This window comes from Lithobates pipiens, unplaced genomic scaffold (assembly GCF_037356315.1).
Source record: "Lithobates pipiens isolate NorthernLeopardFrog02 unplaced genomic scaffold, aLitPip1_a1.2 Scaffold_16, whole genome shotgun sequence".
Lineage (NCBI taxonomy): Eukaryota > Metazoa > Chordata > Amphibia > Anura > Ranidae > Lithobates > Lithobates pipiens.
The window spans coordinates 632,181,613-632,196,187 of NW_027507748.1; the positions used below are offsets into that span (position 1 = coordinate 632,181,613).

The 14,575-nt window shown below is 42.3% G+C and overlaps 1 pseudogene; it reads right to left on the reverse strand.

The window, feature by feature from the left end:
- Window positions 1-5,636: 5,636 nt before the first annotated feature.
- LOC143984492 (large ribosomal subunit protein eL32 pseudogene) lies at window positions 5,637-6,071 on the reverse strand (annotated as a pseudogene).
- Window positions 6,072-14,575: the final 8,504 nt, after the last annotated feature.

Below are 14,575 nucleotides of genomic sequence, written 5' to 3' on the forward strand. Positions count from 1 at the left end.
TTGGCTGGAGTTGCACTTAAATGTACCTGTTGCAACTTACATACAAATTCAATGTAAGAACAAACCTACAGAATCTTGTTTGTAACCCGGGGACCGCCTGTAATTAATCTGAGAGAGACCTATACATCCTCAAATGATGGTGCAATACTGTCATTGATGGTGGAATCAAGGAATAGAACACCCATTTATCAAACGTTATCCAGGAGAAGTCATGCTAAATCCTGGATGTGTGACAGGAAGTAGAGTTGCAACTTCAGCTTTAAAGAAACCCTGTACCAAACAATAAAAACACCAAATGCTAGAAGACTGGTAAGGATTGGATATAGATACGTTGAGGAGAGAAGTGTACTGCTCAAAATCATTTCCACTTGGGACTCTGCACAGAGCTTTTACAGTGCCATTGGTGTGCTCATATTAGAAAGCCAGGGATGTTAGATGCCAATCGCTCAGAATAGAATAACACATGTATATGATCTGTTGGTGCTGCACACCCCAAAACATTTTACAAAATTGAAAATTCCCTCACTGGGGTTTTTTTTTAGCAGCCAAGAAAAATATTCACATTTTTGGATTAAAATTCTTTTATTTTATCAAAAAGCAATTACAATTTCATGAAAGTTGTAAAAAAATTAGCTCTGACATTTACATGAAAATAACATTACCCTCAATCATGATAAAACAACATATTTATATGGAACCTGTTATTTAGCATTTTACAGCAGCGTGGTCATCCACATGATACCCCTACACATCAATAAATCTCCCTAGGTTTCAACTCTGCTCCTAGTCCCTCCAATGTGATGGATCTTCTGAAATAATGTGACTTCAGTATGCACTACTGTAGCGGCCATAACCCGTTGCAGGGCGGCCTTGACTTATTGGGCTTACCAGTTACCTTCTCTTGGCCTGCTCTTCCACGTCTAGGGGTTCCCAGGGTTGATACCCAACAACTTGAACGCTGACACAGACGAAGTCCTCTTTTAAAGGTTTTATTTTGCAGCAGCAACTTTCAATAACACAGTCTCTTAGGGAACAGAGGGCACGGGTGAAGAACTCAGGCACCTTGAACTGCAGGCCTAGCAAAGTCTCTAGTTCCACCCAGAGAGTAGCCACTCGCAGCTGGGTACTTCAAGGCTGAACAGATCTCTATAGGCAGGCAATAGCAGAAAAACTCTGGATAGCCGCACACCGGAAAAAAGGCTTAAAATCTTGTGTTTTTATTAAAAGTCGAGGGTCACATCACATCAAATAATCCACAGCAAAGGAAAAAGGGTCCAACTGACGCATTTCGCACTGAAATCAGTGCTTACTCATCAGCTATGAGTAAGCACTGATTCCAGTGTGAAACACGGCAGCTTTTTATACCCTTTTTCCTTTGCTGTGGATGAACATACAGTAAGGATGAACAGAAACCTTTTTCCTCAGTACCTGGAACCTTCCCCTCTCCTCAATGGTACTACAAAAACAAAACATGAATTCGTCAATGTCCTTCCCAACTCAGTAACCAGGCACTTCCCAGGATGCCACTTGCTGGCCCTCCTCTGAAGAGTCCTCCCCCGGTCACTTCCACGAGCTGTGGTGCCTCTCCAGGCCGATAGCATACCCGGACACTTTGAATCCTCCCTCAGTTACTGTGCCTTGGACCAGCATGTTCCGAGACTCAGGAAGAGACGGATCCCTACCCCAGACCAGGCAGGTCTATCAGGGGCCTCTAACAGGAACATTTTGCGGGATGTAGAACACCCCGTGACTGGGACCCCTCACGGGGCTATCCCGGTCCTTGAACCAGAACAGACCACACGGGTCTCACAAACACCTCTCCCTAACCATGTGACCCACACCTTTTAAGCACCCCTTCCCAGACTCCTCAGCGGGCCCCGGCACTCCCACTGATTGGCTCCAAGAAGGCCAATACCTAAACATCCAACCAGACCGGGTTCTGGCCTGTCATGTGCACCTCACCGTTCACATGACCAGGAAGAACTTCCAAACACAGCCTGGCCAGACTGGTGTTAAGGCCTAACCTACATAATCAACCCTCAGAACCCCTACTGTTCTGAGGCAAAAACTAAATTTACATGCGTATGACATTTTGTCCAAAATGTCATCCACTACACTACTATTATTTACATTCCAGAGCCTGTTCTGGGAGATTATAAAAAGACTAAGATGAAAAGGTTGCAGTGTTACAGATGTGAAGGGGAGTGAATGCAACTTGCTCAGGAAATAAATTCCAGATTAAATTACTTTTACTGCTTAGTACCTACACGATTTAAGATTAAAGTGATGCAAAAGTCTTTTTTTTTTGGTTTAAACATAACAAACGTTATACATACCTGCTCTGTTGCAGTGGATTTGCACAGAGCAGCCCCAGTCCTCCTCTTCTCAGGTCCCTTGCTGGCACTCCTGGCCCCTCCCCCATGCCCATTCGCTAGCGGGGGAGCCAATCAGCGGGGCAAACCCGTGATAGCTCCACAGAGAGGCAGAACGGGGATCTGCCAGTGTAAACTAAGCAGATCCCCGTTCTATCAGGGGAGTAGAGTGAGATTGCCTGTTACTAGTGATTAGGAACAGCGATCTCTCTCTACTCCCTGTCAGTCCTCTCCCCCCACAGTTTGAAAGTACCTCCCTAGGGAACATTTAACCCTTTGATCACCCCTGATGTTAACCCCTTCCCTGCCTGTGTCATTTATACAGTAATCAGTGCATTTTTACAGCACTGATCACTGTATACATGTCACTGGTCCCAAAAAGTGTCCAAAGTGTCCGATCCGTTCCGCCACAATGTTGCAGTCCCACAAAAAATTGCAGATCACCGTAATTACTAGTAAAAAATGCCATAAATCTATCCCCTATTTTGTAGACTTGATAACTTTTGTGTAAACCAATTAATATACGCTAATTGGGATTTTTTTTTACCAAAAATATGTAGAAGAATACATATTGGCCTAAACCAAGGAAGAAATTAGTTTTTTTGGGGTATTTATTATAGCTTAACATAAAAAAAATTGAAAAAAGAAAGCTCTATTTTTGGGGAAAAAAAGGACATCAATTTAATTTGGGTACAACATCGCACAACTGCGCAATTGTCAGTTAACCACTTCAGCCGGGGAAGAATTTACCCCCTTCCTGACCAGAGCACTTTTTGCGATTCGGCACTGTGTCGCTTTAACTGACAATTGCGCAGTTGTGCGTCGTGGCTCCCAAACAAAATTGATGTCCTTTTTTCCCCCACAAATAGAGCTTTCTTTTGGTGGTATTTGATCACCTCTGCGATTTTTATTTTTTGCCCTATAAACAAAAATATAGCGACAATTTTGAAACAAACGCATTATTTTTAACTTTTTGCTATAATAAATATCCCCCAAAAATATATAAAAAAACATTTTTCTCCTCAGTTTAGGTCGACACGTATTCTTCTACATATTTTTGGTAAAAAAAATCACAATAAGCGTTTATTGATTGGTTTGCACAAAAGTTCTAGCATCTACAAAATAGGGGATAGTTTTATGGCATTTTTATTGATAATTTTTACTAGTAATGTCGTCGATAAGCGATTTTTATCATGACTGCGACATTATGACGGACACATTGGACACTTTTGGCGCAATTTTGGGACCATTCACGTTTATACAGCGATCAGTGCGATTAAAAATGCATTGATTACTGTGTAAATGGGACTGGCAGTGAAGGGGTTAACTGCTAGGTGGCGCTGTAGGGGTTACGTGTGTCCTAGGGAGTGATTCTAACTGTGGAAGGGAGGGGTTGTGTGTGACACGTCACTGATCAGCGCTCCCGATCACAGGGAGCTGTGATCAGTGTCACTAGGCCGAACGGGGAGATGCTTGTTTACATTAGCATCTCCCCGTTCTTCCTCACGTGAGAGGATCGTGGGTATCCCTGAGGACATCGAGTGCGCGGGACCCGTGATCATGGTCATGGAGCTCCCAGCGGGCGCGGGCGCGTGCGTGCCCGCAAGCCGCCTCTTAAAGGACAATGTGCAGGTACGTTAATCTGCCTGTACGTGCCCTTCTGCTGCAGTATGAGGCGGTCGGGAAGCGGTTAAAGAAATGCAGTGCAGTATCGCAAAAAAATGGCCTGGTCAGGAAGTGGGTAAATCCTTCCAGGGCTGAAGTGGTTAAAGAAGCAGAATAACACTTTTAGTCCTGCATAGTTAATCAAGAGGGATTATATTATTATTTTTTAATTTTCACATACAGTGGGGTTAGAGAACCACTGCAAAAAATGGTTATTTGTTTTGTAGTTTCTCATAAAATCACTTCTACCATTTATATGTTCCACCTATCATTAGGCTGAAAGTCATTAGTTGTTTATTTGATCCATCAATCACTTTCTCTCATGGCAAACATTAATAACGCTTATTTATATAAAACTCATCTTTATTGTTGCATCATAAAATTTATACAAACTAGACTAATTCCCTAAAATAAAGAATATGTAATACAGTCTTCTGTTACCCCTGGTGGTCAGCCTCTACTAGATATTTACTATACCTCATATTCAATATTAATTTCTTCCATAAATGTAAATCCTTTGGGACTGGAAATATGTTTGTGTCCTTATAGATAACATTTTGTGTGATACAATGCAGAGGAGTCGGCTCAGTTTTTGACTCACTTCTCAATTAGCTTATTCAGAAACAGGAATAATATGCATATTTTCATTATCATGAGTCAAAGGGAACCGGAGAACCAAGAAATTCATCTTATTCTATCATCAAATTCCCATACGATTTCATGCTATACAACAGATTTGATATTAGGTATGTGGTGCCTATGATTATCTATTAATCTACCAAATGTGTTATTTGGTATCATTACACTGACATTAAAGCTGGGAATTCTGGGACATAACTGTACTCTAGCTTTCATTGCCGAGTAGAAAATAACTCATCGGTGACTATACTAGTGTTTAAGGAGTACTTATATTTCAATTTAGATGCACTTTAAGTTTTCATACAATATACCATTTAAAATGGAGACTGAAGACAGCATAGTATTTTATATATGATTGCTTTATGATGTGATGTCTTCATGATAGGCTTATATTGCGTGAGCAGAAGTAAGACATCGCTATCAATCATACCTTCCTCCCATCCATCTTTTCATTTTCCTATCCAGAATATAGTTTGAAGGTTTAATATCGTGCTTTTATCCTACCTATTACCTCTTTTAGTTATGATGATAAAGTGGGTCATAAACTGTCATTGCTTTCTATAATTTTAAAACAAACTTTTAGTTGACATGGATAGTTAGTTTTATGTTTGCTATGAAAATGCGTCTAACTGGCTTTCCCCGAATCCTTTAGCAATTTGTAAGTTATATTTACTTATAGAGGCATTGAGACACTGATGTCATGACTTCCAACTGTTCATAATTAGGAGGAACAGTAACAGGATCAAACAAAAATTATAAGTATTGTTAAAAGCAGATCAACCATACAGTACACATTTTCATTTTATTGTAAAATATATATTTTTTTACACTTTCTGGTGAGTGAAAAGGAAACTCAGCAAATTCATATACTATACTATATGTACACAATGCTATTGTGTACGTTAACCGGTTCACATCCACCAATATTGATTAACTTTGAGCAACACAATGCTGGGAGACTTTTTTTTTCCTTTTATTGAACAAAGTTAAACAGGTTTATTCATTCTCCTCACTACGCAGTCTGGCGTTGGGATTTGTCACTTTGATGGCGAGCTGTGCGGCTTTTTCCACAATAGTCTTGCGGTTCTTAGGGGAGACGTTGTGAGCAATTTCAGCATAGAATGACTTGTTGCTCATCATTAGAACTTCGAGTTCCTTAAGGTTGTGTACAAGGAACTTCTTGAAGCCGGTGGGCAGCATGTGTTTGGTTTTCTTGTTGCTACCGTAACCAATGTTGGGCATCAGGATCTGAACCTTGAACCTTCTGCGGGCTCTGTTGTCAATACCTCTGGGCTTACGCCAGTTGGGCTTAATCTTAACATAACGGTCTGACTGGTGGCGGATGAACTTCTTCGTCCGCTTCTTGACAATCCTGGGCTTTATCAGATCGGCCATGGTGCCGATCCGGAGCGTCTGCCTTCTTCGCAGACGGCCCGAGGAAGAGCAATGCTGGGAGACTTAAACCACTTGTACCTATACGTCATTGGCTTCAAGTGGCTTGTAGGCATCACCCTGGTACTGTTTTTTAGAACTGACGGTTGGCTCTCCTGTGATAACAACCGATGTGGCTAAGCAGCCACTTGGCCGTTATTACAAGTAGCAGGGAAGGGGGCGTACGCCCCTCCCGCCATCATCAGCTGCTCACCTGAGCTCACCCGTACTACTGAGTGACCCGAGTGACCAGCCGGCATGTCCACTGGCTGGCCGGAGACCCAAACAAAGCTGGGGTCGGCAATGAATCGGGTTTCGGGTTTGGTAACCCGGAAGCAACATCATGACATCACTTCCAGTTTACTCGGGAGCCATCAGTACCAGTTTTCAAAAATGTAAATAAAAATGTAACATTTAATTCATAAAAATAATTCTGAGCAGGGTAATTATTTAAAATATTGTACCCAGTGAAATAATTACTCTATATGTCTTAAAAAAACAGTAAAAAAAAAAATGATAAATAAAAATAAAAATAATTTGAGTTGACAAAAATTCATAGCTGTATTTTTAAAGTGGAGTTCCAGCCTGGGGAAAAAATAAAAAAATCAGCAGCTACAAATACTGTTGCTGACTTTTAGCCCCCGTTCATACCTATGCAAATTACATGTGCATTTCCCCGCATCTAATTCGCATAGGAGCCGGTTCACATATCTCCGGGGCTGCTGCGGAGCGAACTACAGAAAAAACGTGTGCGTCTTTGGCTGTTTCAGGGCCGAATTCAGGCATAGAATCGGCCCTGTTTCGTCCCTGAAACGGGGAACAGGGACGCACTGCGCTCCTGTGCATTCCGCAGCAGGTTATAGTGTTAACCCTGGCTTAATGTTAGGACACTTACCTGTCCATTGAGCCCACGATGTCGGCACCCCAAGCCCATCTGTACATCGGCTCCTGTGCAGGCATCTTCACTTAGGGAAACAGAAAGGGAAGCTTTGCGGCTTCACAGCCTGTTTCCTGCGCATGCACGAGTAGCCCTGCCTTTCTGAATGGTCCCTCTGTCTTCTGGGTCCTGTGAATCTCCCAGAAGGGGGAAGGAGGAGGGGCTGGATGTTTTGTAGTTCGTCGCACAACGATTATGGTGATCTTACCCTGAAGTGGGATTCTGACAGGTATCCACTCCCCCTGAAAGGTGCCAAATGTGGCAGCGCAGGTGAGGAGGAAGCAACAAAGCAGAGCTTCCCCTTTTGGGTGGATCTCTGCTTTAAGTTTAAAGATGTATAAAGCCATTTATACAGGAGTACTCAAAGAGGATCTTCACCCTAGCAATAGAAAAAAGTAAAAGTCAGCAGCTACAAATACAAATTATTATTTTTTTCTTTTCAAAAGGTTTTTATTATCAAGTGAGAACATAAAGGAACAATGCAGTTCAATTTTGATCATGCAAGTACAACATAACAAACTGCTCAGTGTTAATACAGCGATAACATACAAAACATAACCCGAAATTAGTTCCGAGGTCTAATCGGATAATTTCAGATACAGTTTATAGCTGGAATAAGAAGATCATAATATACTCAAGCAGAATGCCCTGAGAGCAAGGAGGGCTATCCACTGTTGTTATTCCATAGACATTGATCTCTGAGACATCCTTATAGAAAATCTATTTAGACAAGTAAAGAGAAGAAAGAGAGAAAAGTATCAAAAGAAAGGGCGAGAGGAATGAATAGAGAAAGAAGATAGAAAATAGAGAGGCAAGTCCGGCAGGTGTGGGTGGAGTGGTCAGGTGGCCTGCACAGGCCCAAGGCAACAGATGTTACCACCATATGGTGCTTGAGTTGAGTTAAGGTTTACAAATTACTTTTAATAAAAGGACACTCACCTGTCCAAGGATCCAGCACTGTCCTCTCTTGGGCTGGTTTTCACTGCTCTTCAGGTCCCCGGAACTGACATCTATAGTGTGGGAAGCCGGCTGTGACTATTTGCGACTTCACAGCTGTGCGAGCCACACTGAGCTCTATAAATGATCCAGCAGCCTTCTGGGACCTGTAATGTGTCCCAAGAGGCTGCGGTCAGAGGTGGGGTGGGGTCGAACTTCTGCTCTGCTCACCTAGGCGATCCGAGTGGAGTGGGAGTGGATAACTATCAAAAATAGATACCCATTCCCCTCCAAAAAAAAAATCAAATGTGCCAAAGTTAAAGGGGGAAAGAGGCAGCAAAATGAAACTTACCCTTTTTGGGGAAGTTCCGCTTTAAGCGTATACCCATGTGAGGGCCTTGTGTTGCCTGCACGGGATGCACAGGTGTTCCATGATCATGTCCCATTCATGTCAATTGGGACACAGCCGCTGCTCTCAATTTGACATTTGCATGAGTGAGGGTCTCCAAACGCTCACGTCTTTGAGTACACACACCCGTACTCTATATAAGTACCCGACGCTGTATAAGTACCTGAAATAAATAATACCTACATGGATGTCAGTATTGGAAGGAGTGTCTGTGTTTGTACAGCTGCTGCATCCCAATGGACATGAATGGGACTGCCTGCATGGGAATGCACAGAACACCGGTGTATCCCTTGCAGGCAAAATATAGTCCTCACATGAGTGTATGCCTAATTACACCCGTGTGAATGAGGTCATGCTGACACTGCTGCTGTGATTTTCCCAAACTTTCACTTTTGCAATAAGGCAATTTTGGAGGTGAATACCCCAGTTACATTATTTCCTGTAGGTGTGATTGGCTCCTTATTTTTCTTAGAAGTCTCTGAAAAGGCAGAAGCTGAATTAGATAAATCCTCAGCAGTAGAGAGTTCATTTTTTCGGAGATGCCTTTCTAAGACTATAAACAGCTAGAGCGATGTAGATGGTGCTCTCTTTCTTATTACAAGATTGCTCAGGTGTTCATATTGAAAGCAAAATCTCACACTTCCCCATTCCGTTTGAGAAACAGCATAGTCTGGCAAATGACAATTTTATTATCAAGTAAAAATCCTTACAATGCATATTCCTTTCTTCAGTAGAAATTTTCCCTGAATAAACCTGAACTTTTATTTTTAAGGGGTTATCAGTATAAACTGTGTTCTGCAACGGAGCCCCCAATGCAGTAGCAATGTTTTATATGACTGAGTCTATTCCAAATTCTGAACACAGCACTTCTGCAAGCAAAACCTGGTATTGCAGTCTGGCTAGTTAGATACAGAAATAATTTCCAGCATTAGGCCGGGTTCATGCTGGTACAATAAAACTGTTGTACGACTGTCATCCGACTTTGCCCTGCAACATTGGTCCTACTTCCGTCCTACTTGAATGAACAGGATACGATTTTGCTCTGACTTTAAGATAGTCCAACTTGTCCTTTGACCAATCTAAACAATCCCAATGTGGCATCAATTCCTTTTCCTGCAGCTGTAATCACCATGACGGATGTCACAAGTCGGATGGTTAGGACTTTGATACAATTTCAATGATATTGTATAAAACGATGAGCCCCCTGGGGTTGAACATCGAATTAGATCTGAATTGCTTCCTGTCCAATTTTTAATTAATATTTTAAATATTTTTTTTAATAATTTTTACTGTTTTTATTGTATTTGTTTTGTATTTTGTTTTTTTTTATTTTTATTTTATTTTTATTATTTTTATTTTTATTTGAATTTTTATATTATTATTTATTTATAATTTTATGTTGTTTATTATTTGTTTCAATAGTCAACCAGAATTGACGTTCATGGTTGATCAAACCAGAAACATGGCGTTTTGTCTCTGCTATGGATGTTTTTCATCCTTAGGAGCAATAGCTTCATCCAACCAACAATATGGCCACTGTGCTCATGTTGATTGGGTATATGGAGGAGTGTTCACTCTTCCGCCCTTTATTTAAGCTGCTTACTGGAAACTAGGTCCTTGATGATGCCCTGTGGGGGGGCGAAACTTTGACGAGAATACTGGCGTCAGTTCCAGTCATTTGCAATTCACGGTTTCATACAATCTGTTCCATGCTTAATGCATGTTATAATCTCTCTTTTTGTAAGTACTCATCTTTTGTTTAAATAAATCAATTTTTGATGGTACTTCACTATTAGTTAAATTTTTTTACTTCTGGGTACGTGTCTATCTGGCTCAAACTCTTCACCAAGGAACCCTGGATCTGCTGACCTGGCTTTCTACACTTCATCCTAAAGACAACCATACCAAGCCTAAACTGACCCACCAGACTGAAAAGCTGGGGGTCATGTGGATCTGGTGAGTGGGGACTAGGGATGAGCCGAACACCCCCCGGTTCGGTTCGCACCAGAACTTGCGAACGACCCCCGCGTTCGGTACGAACGTTAGAACCCCATTGAAGTCTATGGGACTCGAACGTTCGAATTGGAAAGTGCTAATTTTAACGGCTAATATGCAAGATAGTGTCCTAAAAAGAGTTTGGCGACCTGCCTCCTGCCTCAGGGGACATGGGTCACTGCAAAAAAAAGTTTTAAAAACTACCGTTTTGGCGGGAGCACTGATTTCAATGACGATTAAAGTGAAAAAAAAAAAGTGAAATATTCCTTTAAATATGGTGCCTGGGGGGTGTCTATAGTATGCCTGTGAAGTGCCACGTGTTTCCCGTGTTTAGAACAGTCCCTGCACAAAATGACATTAAACGGAAATAACACCATTTAAAACTGCTTGCGGTTTTAATGTTATATCTGGTTCCTGCAATATGGTTGAAAATCATTCAGAAAAATGGCATGGGTAGCCCTCCCTGCCCATTACCAGCCTATTTGGGTCTTGTACACATATTAAGGGGAACCCCGTACCCATATTAAAAAAAGGAAATGCGTGTGGCCCCCAGGCCCTATATACTCAGAACAGCAGTATACAGGCGGTGCAAACAAGACAGGGACTGTGTAGGTTTGTTGTGTTAAGTTGAATCTGTTTGTCATTTTCAACCGGTACATTTTTAAAGTGTAGCTCCAGTCAAAAAAAATATCTTTAAGCTTTTTGGAAAACATAGGGAAGGGTTATCACCCCTGTATAATTTGTTTTGTCGTCCATCTTTTTTCATCTCACTTGCTGCTGTCTCCTTGCGTTTGCAAGTAGGAGATGTTTGTAAGTTGGATGTTTGAAAGTAGGGGCCTGCCCTATATTATAGCGGTATGTACTGGGTACAGAGCACGCAGACAGCACGCACTATCTCCTAACACTACTGACTGCAAGCTCTATTATTAACCACTTGTTAGCCCAATGTTTGCATAAACTGAAAGATGAAGTTATGCTGAGTAAATAGATATCAAACATGTCACTCTTCAAAATTGCACATGCCCGTGGAATGGCGCCAAACGTCGCTACTTAAAAAATCCCCATAGGCGACGCTTTAATTTTTTTTTTACTGGTTACATGTTTTGAGTTGTAGAGGAGGTCTAGGACTAGAATTATTGCTCTCGCTCTAACATTCTCGGGGGGATACCTCACATGTGTGGCACATGCGAGCACATGGGGACATGGGCGCTTTAATTTTTATTTTATTTTTTTATTATTCATTTTACTTTATTTATTTTAGTTTGACATTTTTTTTCCCAAAAATATATTTTTGATCACTTTTATTCCTATTACAAGAAATGTAAACATCCCTTGTAATAGGAATATGGGGTGACAGGTCCTCTTTACAGTGAAATTTGGGGGGTCAATATGACCCCACATCTCACCTCTAGGCTGGGAAGCCTGAAATAAAAAATAAAAAAAAGATTCTGGCTTTGATTGTACTGGCGAGTTGGTAGAAGCACCGGAGGGCGGTGAGGGGTGGGGGGCGTCTATGGCTGGGTATTTCAGGGTATCACCGAGTATGGCTGGGTATCTCTGAGTATGGCTGGGTATGGCAATTTATGGCAGGGTATTACAGAGTATTGGCCGGGTATTGGCGGGGTACTACAGAGTAATAGCAGGGTACTGCAGAGTATTGGGGGTACTGCAGAGTAATGGCGGGTACTGCAGAGTATTGGGGGGTACTGCAGAGTAATGGGGGTTACTGCAGAGTAATGGGGGGTACTGCAGAGTAATGGCGGGGTACTGCAGAGTAATGACAGGGTACTGCAGAGTAATGGCAGGGTACTGCACTGCAGAGTAATGGCAGGGTACTGCACTGCAGAGTAATGGCGGGGTACTGCAGAGTAATGGCAGGGTACTGCACTGCAGAGTAATGGCGGGGTACTGCACTGCAGAGTAATGGCGGGGTACTGCACTGCAGAGTAATGGCGGGGTACTGCAGAGTAATGGCGGGGTACTGCAGAGTAATGGCAGGGTACTGCACTGCAGAGTAATGGCGGGGTACTGCACTGCAGAGTAATGGCGGGGTACTGCAGAGTAATGGCGGGGTACTGCAGAGTAATGGCAGGGTACTGCAGAGTATGCACTGGTATTGCAGAGTATTGGCAGGGAATTGAGGGGTTAAATTCGGTGAGCAGCGATGTGGGCACTGCAGATGCAGCCCACATCGCTGCTGACACCGATCTCTTTCCCCACCGCTGTACCGATCGGTACAGAAAGGGGAGGGAGGAACAGGCGTCATAACATAACGCCGGTTTGTTTCCAAGTGATCACTCCGTCATTTGACGGAGCAATCACGTGGTAAACGGCCGCTATGGACCCGGCGATCACGGATGCTCTCGAGTGCGCACACCTCGGGGCACGCGAGAGCAGAATTCTGGGAGGCCGTTAATTAACGGCCTCTCTGAGTTAAACAACCGCCCTGAAGCCGTTAATCGGCAATGGGCATTTGTTAAGTGGTTAAAGCTAGATCACTAGCTATATAGGTGAGGTGAATATAGTGGTGTATACTGCAGTCAGGGCACAGACAACAACCACTACACAGCAGCAAGATAGGAAATCAGCCAAAAACGATTGGTGTGTACTGTGTTGAAGGTACACAGAACACCCACTGCTTCAGATGCAAAGTAACACACTACAGGAGGCCGCCTTAAAGGCGGCCTTATATAGTGTGGGGCGTGCACTACACAGCCTAAGCTATGATTGGCCACAGGCAGGATGCCTGTGGCCAATCATGGCTCTCCTCGCTGCCGGCGCTGCGATTGGCCAAGCATGCGGGGTCACAGTGCATGCTTGGCCAATCATCGGGCAGCAATGCACTGCGCCAACGCAGTGCATTGTGGTCCGCGCGCGCGTCACTCGAATTTTGACGCGAACGGCCAAAACGTTCGGAATTCGCCGAACGCACGAACAGCCAATGTTCGAGTCGAACGTACGTTCGACTCGAACACGAAGCTCATCCCTAGTGGGGACACATAAGGGGGTGTTGTGCATCTGAAGTTTTTCAAGCATTTTTCTTCTGTTCACTTTGGATTCGAGCACCTTGAGTTACTTGTTTTTGGACTTTGTGTTGGTTCATCATATTTTTTCACTTTTATTCAGTATGTTTGCGAGCCCCGTATTTATATGTTTTATGGTTTCCAAGTGATTAGCACTTTGTGTATAGCAGCTGCAACTTTTTCACTTTACTGATTTAATCTTTTTTGTCACACCATCAGTGTGAGTTTGTATATTTAGTCTATATATTTTTCAAATTATATTGTATAGGCTGAAAATGGACCAAAGTCTGACCAAAGTAGCAGGAACCTTTTCTAAAGTCAGACTGACTTGTGTCAGACCAGTTAAGATGCCTCTCATAGGGAACCATTGATTTGTACACGTCACGCGACATGAGCTCCCAAAGTCGGAGCGTATATCGCACCAGTGTGAACCCGGCCTTAATAAGCAAGATCATTCACCTGCCTTATGTTAGCTAAAATTGTTATTCCACTACGTGTATCTTCAACTTATGTATTCCCCATTTTACATTCCGAATATTGAGTTTCCCAGGCATATGAAAGAAAAAAGTTTTTCATCTGCATCAGCACTGATATCATAAGGCAGAAATAATGGATGATTCAGTGATTGATTGCCATCACATCGAAGTCAGTAATACTAAGTTAAATTCTATAGCATGCTCTGAATAACGTTCAATCAGGATCTTTTGTTCAAGAAGAAAAAGAGAATTTCCATATGTCCACATCATGGCAGAAAAAGCTGAGAATAAAGAGCTAAGTTTTTCATAGAAAAGAGAAAAATGCGAACTCAAGTGGTCGAAAGAGCAAAAGGCTATTTTAGAAGTAAATTGAACTGGCTGGCTTTGCTTCATGAAAATAGGACAAGATCACAATCTGCAATCAAATGTAATTACAAAAATTAAGAAAATTGACTGAAATACAGTTTAGGAGAATAAATTAAAGAGATATGTAAAAACATAGCTTGGCAAAGTTGCAAATATTTCGATTTTCAAGGTCTTTTTGAAGATATTTTTTCCATATTGTCCAAATGTGTCATCAGAACAACGTTGCTTTTAATGTTAAAGAGGACCTGTCAGGAAAATACACACTTTTACATGAACCAGTACATCTCTGGGTAATAAGAGCATTGTGAGTATTTCATGTCATTAAA